At 38.2% G+C, this 12,229-nt stretch overlaps 1 long non-coding RNA gene across 1 annotated transcript in view; it reads left to right on the forward strand.

Moving 5' to 3' along the window:
• The window catches only part of LOC114672385 (uncharacterized), a 30,544-nt gene extending 21,519 nt beyond the window's left edge, over positions 1 to 9,025 (forward strand). The window contains exons 2-3 of the long non-coding RNA XR_003722734.2: positions 4,174 to 4,258; positions 8,734 to 9,025. This is a non-coding gene — a long non-coding RNA (uncharacterized LOC114672385). The remainder of the gene's footprint in view (positions 1 to 4,173; positions 4,259 to 8,733) is intronic.
• The last annotated feature ends 3,204 nt before the right edge of the window (positions 9,026 to 12,229 follow it).

Here is a 12,229-nt window from a genome sequence, read left to right on the forward strand (position 1 = left end):
TGGAGCACTGCAATGAGCCTGCACTCAGATCAAACCTGAATATCCACAGTTACCTAGTAGATAGGGCTGCAGGTGGCGGGGGTGGGGGCTGGGCATTGGTGGTCTGACCTCATATGAACTGTCCTGCTTCTAGTCAAGAACGCTTTGGAATTCTGTTGGGGGTTGTGGATGCTCATGGCTGAAATTAACTAACTTTAAAAAATAATTGGTCAGTTTACTTGCTTTATTTCATTTGTTCTTCAAACTACCCAGGAAGGTAAATGTCACAGTTTCCATTCTGCTGATGGGAAACCTGAAGCTAAGAGAGGCCAGGGGAATTTATCACAGTAATACAGCTAGTATGTGACATCAAATCCATGTCAGTTATTGTAGGTTTACTCTAGTGGATAATTTATTGCTCAATAGTGATATTTTGAGAATGAAAGGGGCTGCTATTAATAGTTATCTCAGGACTATAAGTATAAACTGGAGTTTTCCTGTGTGGTCAGTCAACTCGGCTATTTCTTTATTCTTATTAACTTTTTAAAGAACAAATTGTAATCTTCGTACTTTTAAAAATTCACTTCAACTTTTAAAAATTCCCCAGCCTGGCCGACATGGCAAAATCCTGTCTCTATTAAAAACACAAAAATTAGCCGGGCGTTGTGGTGCATGCCAGTAGTCTCAGCTACTCAGAAGGCTGAGGCAGGAGGATTGCTTGAACCCAGAAGGTAGAGGTTTCAATGAGCTGAGATCGTGCCGCTGCACTCCAGCCTGGGCAACAGAGCGAGACTCTGCCAAAAAAAAAAAAAAAAGAAAAAAAAAGACTTCTAATTCCTTTTATGAAGCCAATATAACCCTAGTATCAAAACTTGATAAGAGCACTGCAGTAAAGTAGATTACAGATCAGTCTCACTTCTGAACATAAATGCAAGAATACTAATATGCATTAGGTAACTGAATTTGGTAATTACTAAAATAATATACGATGATTTAAAAATATAGCATACCATGACCAGTTATAGTTAATTCTTAGGTCTGCAAGGAGATAATTCTACATTTGAAAAATTTATTAATGTGATTTCCCATACTAGGAAACTAAAGAAAGAAATACTTAGAACATTTCAAAAGAGCATAAAAAGCATTCCATAAAGTTCTATATTTATTTACAGTTTAAATTAGCAGAAAACTAGGAACAGAAAGAGATTTTCTTAATGTAATAAAGAGATATTTACTGTTTACCTGGAAAATCTTGAAAAATGTTTGCTTTAAAATTAGGGATAATTCAAGAATACTGGCTATCATAATGTTCTGCCTCACACTGGAGGCTCAGGCCAATGTAATAACATAGAATAGAACACAAAGAAATATAATGATTGGATTGGAGGAAAATAAAATTGTCATTTGTGAGTGTTATGACTGCTATGGCCATTTACACAGAAAATTAAAGTAAATCAACAAAACTCTTAGAAGTAATAAGAAACTTGTTTGATTGCAAGATCCATATACAAAAGTCAGTAACATTTTTCAGTACTAGAAAAAATAAAATTACTGAGATAATAGAAAAGAAGATACTGTTCAAAACAACCACAAATCCCTGTAAAATATCAAGGACTTAATAGACAAAAACTCACAAGACCACCACAGAAGAACATTTTGAAACTCTACCAAAGGGCAAAAAGAAACCTGAATTAATAATCAGAAGAATCATCTTCATGAATGAGGCAGCAGTATTTAAGGATAACCATTTTCCCTCAATTTAGGGCAATTCCAAGCAAAATTATAGCCACCTTTAGGGAGAATCTGCCTTCTCATATTTTGAACGAACCCTTCATTGAGTAAGTCTTGATAGAGGGCAGAGCCCTGCCTCTCTCTGTGGAAGCGGGAGAAGAATCAGAACCTTCTTTCTCTCTGGAGACTAGGATATGAGTATGTGATCCTAACTTGGACAAAACATTCTCCTTTCCGGAACTTTGAAGCTTGTGTGAGTGGTAGGGTGATGCGGGGGTGGTTTGGAAGAACATTCTCTGTGGCAGCATCCTGGTGCAGTGTGGTCTTCTCTGTTGCCAGGCCTCCCATGGTTCCTGCCCATTTTCTGGGCCTGTTTCTCTAAACTTCTTTCTGATTTTGTGAGCTCTCTGGTATCTTTCCCAATAAAATTCATTTCTGTATTAATTTAGAATCAGTTGCTGTTCCTTACAATCAGTAACTTGGAACTGGGAATGTTTACAAAATGATTCTGAAATTCATGTAAAAGTATACATGTCCATGAGTAAATTAAGACCAGGGATTGGTCAACTTTTTCTATAAAAGACCAGATATTAAACATTTTAATCTTTGGTGGCTGGATGCAACTACCCAATTTGGCTGTTGCAGTGTTCAAAAGAAGCAAATGAGAGTAGTTGTGTTTTAATAAAACTTATTAAAATAGTTAGTGAATAGGGTTGGGCCCATGAACTATAATTCTCTGACCCCTGCCTAAGACAATCAAAAAAAAAAAAAAAAAAAAAAAAAAAGAAAGAAAAGAAAAGAGGGGACAGCCCCTTTCCATCAGATATTCAAACATATTACTCAGCCATAGTAGGTAAGCCAATGTGGTACTGGTACGGGAATATACGAATAGACCAGGGAACAGAAAGAACCCAGAAACAGGCACATGAGAATTTGGTCTATTTTGGAGAAAAAATTAGTTTTTACGGAAAAATAAAAATTAGATCCCTACCTAAGGGAGAAATATAAAAATAAGTAAGGACTTAAATATGAAAGATTGTAACTGCTGGAAAAAAATATGTAGGTCAGGCATGGCCTAGCACTTTGGGAGGCTAGGTGAGAGGATTGCTTGAACCCAGGAGTTCAAGACCAGCCTGGGCAACATAATAAGACCCTGTCTCTACAGAAAATACAAAAATTCGTTGGGTGTGGTGGCATGTGGCTGTGGTCCCAGCTACTCAGGAGGCTGAGGTGGGAAGATAACTTGAGCCTGGGAAGTTGAGGCAACAGTGAGCCTGCACTGCACTCCAGACTGGGTGAGAGAACAAGACCCTGTCTCAACAACTAAAAATAAAACATTGAATATCTTTAGGATTTTGGAGTAGGGAGAAGAATTATGATCATCAGGCCAGTATTCAAATGTTTTGCATTCTCTGAGGACACATCAGAGAAAGTGATTGGGTTATAAGGATAAATTTGCCTAGAGCTCAATTCTATGTTGTTATTTCAGGTAAGCATAGTCTTTCTTCAAAGAACCAAGGACTAGCCAAGTGTGCTTTCGTCTCTACTTCAAAAAAAAAAAAAAAAAGAACCGAGGACTGGTTATTTATTGGTGGCTGAATGATTGGTTTGTGAAAAGACAGGAAACCCAGGCTGAATAAGGGAATGGTGGTCTGGTGGTCTTTGTGTTGACAACAATTAATAGGAAAACCCCAAGAGGCAGAATTTGGAGCCAAAGGCAGTACGGGGCCCTGATGGATGATTCTATATGAAAATAGATTGTCCCTAAACATGGCTAACAGGGACAGTCATGAGGCAAATGAGTAAGTCCAGATACAAAGTCAGATATCCAATAATTGTTGTTTGTTTTTGTTTTCTATATGTATATGTCCTTAAGATTATCTTATTGGAGAGGCAATTATTATTGTTATTATTTTATATTTTTTTGGGACGGAGTCTGGCTCTGTTGCCCAGGGTGGAGTGCAGTGGCACAGGCTTGGCTCACCATAACCTCTGCCTCCTGGGTTCAAGTGATTCTCCTGCCTCAGCCTCCTGAGTAGCTGGGATTACAGGCACCTGCCACCACCTAATTTTTTAGGCTAATTTATTTTTGTATTTTTTTCTTTTTTAGTAAAGATGGGGTTTCACCATATTGGTCAGGCTGGTCTCAAACTCCTGACCTCAGGTGATCCACCCGCCTTGGCTTCCCAAAGTGTTGGGATTATAGTCGTGAGCCACCGCACCTGGAGAGGCAATTAAAAAGACTTTGGGAACATACAAATATAGCTTCAAATCCAAGTGCTATTACATCCCAACTGTGGGAATTTCTTAATTTATGAAATGAATAAAATAATACCTACTTTTCAGGGTTGCTGTAATGATCAGAATGTGGGTATGAAGGGTGGATTGGGGATGACTGCACATTCTTCGTCATGTACTCACACTGAGAAATGGAGTTTAATAATTAATTGCCTCATTCAACAGATATTTAATGGGTGCTTACTCTGTGTCACGTGACCTTCTTGCTGCTGAACAAAGTAGATAAATTCCTTGCCTGAAAGTAATTAAGGTAATACCTTTTAATCATTGTTGGTGATGTAATGGTTATTAAGAGAACCAGAATATCAGGGTTTAGCTAAAAAGACCTAATTGTCTGATATGGACACGTAAGAAGTGAAGTTCAAAGGAAATCTGTCCTAAGTAAATTATAATTAACATCTAAGTATTAATCGTTAACAAGCCGAATAGAAACCATATAGCTATTTCAAATTTAAATTAGCCTCTATCTTACCTATTATTTTTAATTTATACCACTACCTTCTGGAAGATGCGTAAATGAAAATCCTAATTGAGTAAGTTAACACAAATAAATACCACTCATCCATTCATTCATTCAACCAATCATTCAACAAATATTTTATTTTATTTCACTTATTTATTTTTTGAGGCAGAGTCTCACTCTGTCACCCAGGCTGGAGTGCACTGTCATGATCCTGGCTCACTGCAACCTCCACCTTTCAGGTTCAAGCAATTATCCTGCCTCAGCCTCCCAAGTACATGGGACCACAGGTGGGCATCACCACGCCTGGCTAATCTTTTTGTATTTTTAGTAGACACGGGGTTTCGCTATGTTGGCCAGGCTGATCTTGAACTCCTGGTCTTAACTGATCCACCCACCTTGACCAAAGTGCTGGAATTACAGGCATGAGCCACAGTGCCTGGCTTCAACAAGTATTTGTTGGACAACTTTTATATGCTAAACTGTGCTAACCATTGTTTCTAACTCTGAATGATTCAGACATAGACTCTGCTTTTTCTGCCAAGAACTCCACTTTCATATCAAAATTATGGTAGACGAGGAAAACCTTGAAAAAAAGTGCTAGGTTAATCGCATTTTTTTTTTTATAACTGAATGATTTCTTAGATTAAGAGATTTTAATCTATTTACTTTGAGGTAGATTGATCCCTGAATGACATGGTCTAGTTACTGATAACTAAAAAATTACGATTAGATGTTAAGTTTGAATAGAATTTCAATCCATTATTTAGGGTTCCTAAATTTTTCTATATACTGTAGTTGCTTGGTTTTATTCAGGGCTAGGTAAAGTTGCGAATTTGAGAGGCAAGACAAAAAAAACCTGTCGAATGCATTCGTATTATGCCAACGTAGTTCTCAAGGTATCTTTCAAGTGAATGTTTAGCACATACACATGCTCACAAAACAAACTCGACATTCACCATTATCAATGACTAGGATGGCGAATCCAGTCTTGCTTTGTAACCAAGGAAAGTCACTGCTGCATGGTCCAAACGTGCTTAATCTTTATGAAGATGCCTCAGCAAAAGATGACAGGGATATAAGACTGTGTTATTCCTTTGAAGTTTAACTCATTATCCTTTGGTAATCATAACTCCATGTTTTTTACCTCCCCAATTAAAGTTCCAAAAGGCAACAGTAGGTCACAGCAGCCCCTTAGTCGGAGGTTAGGTTCAGGTGCAATTTACTCTCCTCTGCATGCTTGCTAGTAACCAAAGGAGTAACAATTCCACACACCAAGAATGATCAGTGAGTCAGTGGCCAGGGTTCACGTTGCATGACAGCCTTCTATACTTGTAGGAAATACAGATTTTACCATCAAAGAAACTACTGCTGTCACCAGGGTCATGGTCTTTAGATTCACGTCATTTGGAGTGTAAAGCACTAGATCTGAATTCCTTTTTTGTTGATTGCGGCATTGACAGGTGAGCTGTAATGATAAAAGAAGGTATAAACTAGAACTTATCTTTGCTGATCCATGCAGCACTTTTTTGTTGTAGCAAGTGTACTTTTGGTTAGAATTAACACATCTCTTCTGGTTTGAATGAGTCTCCTGAAGTTGATGGAACTTAGTGGTTTCATAAGAGAAAGGGTGCCCTCATGTGGCGATTTAGAAACATAACAGCAAATTCTTTGGCATTCCCGGTTTCAAGGAGGTGTGTATTGCCTCGTTTTAACTCTGGTTGTGTTTGTGATTACTTTTATCAGTGGAGTATGGCAGAAGTAAGGCTATTGACTTGTATGGCTAGATCTTAAAAGTCATACAGCCTCCATGGTGGAGGAGATGCCATGAGCAGGCAATATGGTTGACAGTCCCAGCTGAGCCCAGATTTCCAGTTATCTACAGTAACGCAGCAGACGTGTGACTGAAGCCATCCCAGTCCCTCCCAACCAGCCCATCGGCCGATAGAACAAAAGGATCACCCAAGGCAGCCTTGCCTGAATTCCTGGCCTACAAAGTCATGAGATATAATAAAATGATTGCTGTTTTGAGCTACGGTTTAGGGTTCTTTTTATGCAATGTTAGATAACTGGACACTCCTTGTATTAATTCAAGTTCTCCAAAAGCTGATACCAAGAGGGAATTCGACGTACAAGAGGTTTTTGGGGAAACACCTGTGGAGGATAAAGGGGTAAGGAGGGGACTAGGTAGGGAGAGCTTTCAGACTCTGATGCAGGTCTAGAATCTGAAGGAAGAAAGATTAGGCAAGAAGAGTCTTAGGCTCTCTCACAAGAAAATAAAGTTTTTCCAGGCTGTGGTGGTGGTGGGGAGGTCCTCAAGCCTGTTAGAAAGATTCTTCTCATCCCAAACACTTTATGATCAAACTGGAGTTTTGGACCTGTGTGCAGCATGCTAGAATTGATAGAATGTAGCTTAGAAACTGATTAAAACAACTTAGAGAATCCCAATGTTAGGACTTTCTCCCTCTCACATTGTATATCATCTGTTATAACTCTGAAAATGTATAATGGTTTATTTATTTATTTATTTATTTATTTATTTATTTATTTAGAGATGGAGTCTTTTTCTGTCACCCAGGCTGGAGTGCAGTGGTGGTGCAATCTCAGCTCACTGCAACTTCTGCCTCCAGGGTTCAAGCAATTCTCCTGCCTCAGCCTCCCAAGTATCTGCGATTACAGGTGTGCCCCATCACGCCTGGCTAATTTTTGTATTTTTAGTAGAGTTGGGGTTTTGCCACATTGGCCAGGCTGGTCTCGAACTCCTGACCACAAATGGCTCCCAAAATGCGGCACTTGGCTCCCAAAGTGCGGCAATTACAGGTGTGAGCCATTGCACCCAGCCAAAATGTGTTATAGTTATTCTTTATGTAGCCATGTTATTCATCAGACTTTGAGATTCTTGAAGGCAGGGTCTGTGTTTTTTTCATCTTTGTATCCTTCTTCATTCCCCCAAGTTTCTGGCTTAATGAATGCTTGTTGAATGACTAAGAATAATAGTGAAATCACATTCCTTGTGTGGTTCTCAGAACAAATTGTAATTCTCTGGATTTATCTGTAAGGACTTCATTGTTGATGAAATATCTGAATATTAATTACATCTTCTAAAAATATGTTGTAAACAGACTTGTAAATAATAGTGAAGAAAATCACACAAAAGGAGGAATTTCTCTTTAATGGTACTCTGCTATCTTAGTAAATAGTTTTTATAGTCTTGTCTGCTAGCACTGCTCTCCTACCATTTTCTGAGGATTATGGATAGGAGAATTCATAACTCACTAGACTGACGTTTTAGTTGACTTCCTAGAGAATACATTTGATCTTGCAAGTTCTGTACCTAAAGCCTTCCTTGTCACTGTATCCTATTGTGATGGTTTCTAGATTTTTGGATTTCATGGATTAATATCATTTTTTAAAAACTGGGGTGCTGACGCTTATTTTGTAAAGCAAGAACATCAAAAATAATCTATGGCCTGTTATTATCATCATTTTACAAAAGAAAGGCTATGTTCATAACAAAAAGAGGAAAAAATTATCTCAGAATTTTAAAATGGAAAGGACAGAGACAGATTACAGAGTTAGTACATTATCCTTATTGTTTCTCATTCCTTTACAGTTTGGTACCAGACTGTGTACCTGAACTATTGGCTGTAAATTAAAATTTCAACTTAAGTAAGGCTTTCCTAGTTGGTGCTCAGCCTATGTCTTCAGCTTCTTTTTATCCCCATATCCAGTAGCTGTCATTTTCCAGGGGCTGGGAAGGAGGAATGAGAATGTTCTGGGGACGATGCTTTTTTTTTTTTTTTTTTTGAGACGGAGTTTCATTCTTGTTGCCTAGGCTGGTGGGCTGTAGTGCAATAGCGTCATCTTGGCTCACTGCAACCGCCGCCTCCTGGGTTCAAGCCATTCTCCTGCCTCAGCCTCCCAAGTAGCTGGGATTACAGGAGCCTGCCCCCACGCCTGGCTAATTTTTGTATTTTTAGTAGAGATGGGGTTTTGCCATGTTGGTTAGTCTGGTCTCAAACTCCTGACCTCAGGTGATCCACCTGCCTCGGCCTCCCAAAGTGCTGGGATTATAGACATGAGCCACTGCACCCAGCCAATGCTTCATTTTTACAGAGGCAACACAAGAGTTGCACACCTCACGTCTGCTTACATTCTGTTGGCCTGGACTTGGTTGGAGGAACAGACTAGTGAGGCTGGGGAATTCTGGTCTGCAGCTCTTGGCCATGTATTTAGCTAAAACTTGGTGATTCTATTTTTGAAAGGAAGGGGAGAATGGATACTGGAGAAAATAGTGATCCATCACAGCCCACTCCTTTGGCCCTCCATGTAGCCAGGTTCACCTTTTGTCTCAGTAATGGAGTATAATCACCACATACCAACAACCCAAAGTCCTGTCTGGGGGCCACATCCGTCCCCAAGTCCAGGATCTCTGGGTGATGTGCTGTCCTCTCTGTCAAGTGACAGGGTGGCTTTTGCCTCGCACGCCTGCATCCAATACTTAATGATGTTGTAGAATGGTGTGTCTGCAATAAAATCTCTTTCACAAATGGAAAATTGGGAAATGGGAAATGTGCAGGAGTCAATGGTTTGTAACAATGGTGAAATTCTAACGGGGAGAAAAACAGACTCTTGCCCTGGCAATGGAATACATTCTTGGTTAGAACTTGTTCCATTTTCTGTGAGCAATTCTTTGTCTATTGTCCTTTACTCATTATTCTCTACTTTTTGCCAGTGTTAGAAATACGTTCCTGTAGAAGGCTGTTTAGATTTCATAGCCTTCTTCCTGCTGGTGCAAGATAGGTGTGCCCGATCTATTTGCTATATGCATTTTTTAGAATAGGCTACAGACCCCAGAACATAATGATTTAAAGAAAAGATAGTTCATTTCATTTTTTACAGAAGAGCTCTGTGCTGGAGTTTCATACCAGCAGTGGCCCTGCTCCATGCAGTCCTTTGAGGACTAATATCAGTAGAGAATGAGCTAAGCTTCTTGACAAGGGGATATAGATATGCAGTGGCTTAAAACATAGAATTTCATTTCTCTCTATATTTCTGACTGCTGGCTGGAAATCAGAGACGAGCAGAGCAAACTTGGGAGCCTCATACTGAGGAAAGCTCCCGCACCTGCCCAGGTCTGTGCACTGTTAGACTGTTAGATAAAAGAGAAATAAAATGCAATCTTGTTTGAGCTCCTCTCCAGCTAGCTTTTCAGGCTGCAAAATGTAAGAAAAGCAGAAAAGCATAAGACCAACAGAGTCCCTTTAAGCTTCCCTAGATATCCCACATCACATTTCTGTATACTTGTTGTTAAGAAAGTTTGAGAAATGGTTTTTGATTTACAATGGAAATGTTCTTAGCTAAAAAAAACCAAAAACCAAAAAACAAAAAAAAAGCGGAGAATGAATGTTTGAGTAGGCATCTAGTAGCCTATGCCATCCTATGTAAACACCAGGAGAAAATTAGTTGGCCTTTTCAGTGGCTGTCTTAGTCTGTTTTGTGCTGCTATAACAAAATACCACAGACTGGGTAATGTATAAAGAACAAAAATTTACATCTGCAGAGTCTGGAGGATGGGAAGTTCAAAATCAAGCGGCTGGCATCTGGTGAGGGCTTTCTTGCTGTATCATTCTATGGTGGAAAGCAAGAGGGAGAGAGAGAGAGAGGAGAGAGAGGGAGAGAGAGAGAGAGAGAGAAAGGGGGCTAAACTTGTCTTTTTATAAGGAACCAATTCCCATGATAACAAACTCACTCCTGCAATAATGGCATTAATCCACTCAGGAGGGCAGAGCCGCTACAGCTGTGTCACTTCTTAAAGGTTCCACCTCTTAATACTGTTTGAATGACACTTAAGTTTCAACATGAGTTTGGGAAGGAACAAACATTCAAGCCCTAGCAATGGCTTAGTTTGTTCATCTATAGTCACATAATGTGCGTTGCCATGTGTGGTTAAATATAGTTTAATTATTGTCAAGAACATTCGAGAAGACATGAAGTTGAAGAAAAGGAGTTCTACAACTGTGATGTGTTATTAAAAATGATTTCTTTCAGCCTAATAAAAGTAAAACTGGAATAGCTATAATTTCTTCACGAAATTATTAACTCTGCAATGATAAATAGCTGATTCCTTTTTAATACAAACAAAAATTTTAAAGAGACACTTTTATTCCATGGTAACTTGTGTTATTGTTTCTTCCTAACAGTCACACTTCGTTTTTCAGATGAGATATCCTGTTTCTAACTTTCTCTTCCTTATTAAAGAAACTTTTTGCCTGAAGAAACTTTGTGGTGATTATTTTTTATGTGCTTTTGAAAAATATTTTATGGTGTTATTATTACAAAATAAATTCATGTCCATTATAAAAATACATATAAGGAAAACCTGGATATGATCATGAATACTATTTTGTTCTTTATCGTTCCACACCTAAACATATGTTTATATGTTTAAATTATACTGAAAATACAACTGGTAATTCAATTCATAGTATTTTACAAATTGAATTTTAACTTACGATCTTTTTTCATTGCAAATGTTTTCTCTTTTTTTGGGGAAAAATACACATAACATAAAATTTACTGTCGTGATCATTTTTAAGTGTACAGTTCAGTGGTATTAAGTACATTCGTATGGTTGAACAACCATCACCACCATCAATCTCCAGAACACTTTCCTTCTTGCAAAACTGAAGCTCTCTGCCCATTAAACAATAATTCCCTATTGACCCTTCCCCCAAAGGCCCTGGAAACTATCATTCTACTTTCCATCTCTAAGTACCTCATGTAAGTGGAGTCATGCAGTGTTTGTCTTTTTGTAACTGGCTTATTTCACTGACCATAATGTCCTCAGGTTTTATCCAGAAGTTTCTTCCTTTGTTATGGCTAACATACACCACCTTTTGTTTATCTGTTCATCTGTCAGTGGACACTTGGGTGCCTCCACATTTTAGCTCCTGGGAATAATGCTGCTATGAATGTGAGTGTACAACTGTGTCTTTGAAATCCTGCTTTCAATTCTTTTGCGTACACTCCCAGAAGTGGAATTGCTGGATCATATGATAATTCTGCTTTTATTTCTTGGAGAACCACCATACTGTTTTCCATAGCTGCTATACAATTTTCCCTCGAAGAGTGCATAGAGGTTTCAATTTCTTCATATATTCGCCAACACTTATTCTCAGCTTTTAAAAGTAGAAGCCATCTTAGGGGATGTGAGGCAGTATTTTGTTGTAGTTTTGATTTGCGTTTCTCTAATGATTAGTGATGCTGAGCATGTTTTAACGTACTTATCGATCATTAGTATATATTCTTTGTAGAAACTTCTGTTTAAGTTCTTTGCCCATTTTTAACTCAATTTTTTTTTGTTGTCGAATTTTAGGAGGTCTCTATATATTTTCTATATTAATTCCTTATCATATATATAATTTGCAAATATTTTCTCCCATTCTTTGGGTTGCCTTTTTATTCTGTTGAGAGTGTTTTTTGATGCACAAATTTCCTGCATTATTTTCTTCTTTTGTGTTTAATTGATTTGTTGTAATAAAATGTTTCAATTCTTCTCTCATTTTCTTTTGTGTATATTATTTTATCTTTTTTTGAATACTGTTGGAATTACATTTAACATTATAAAGTTAGAACATTCTCATTTGAATTTATACCAGTTTAATTTTAATAACATAAACAAACTCTGCCCCTTTAACACCCTCTGCTCCTTTAACACCGCCACCATTTTCAGTTGTTGATGTCACAAAATTACATCTT

The sequence above is a fragment of the Macaca mulatta genome, chromosome 14, assembly GCF_049350105.2.
Source record: "Macaca mulatta isolate MMU2019108-1 chromosome 14, T2T-MMU8v2.0, whole genome shotgun sequence".
Lineage (NCBI taxonomy): Eukaryota > Metazoa > Chordata > Mammalia > Primates > Cercopithecidae > Macaca > Macaca mulatta.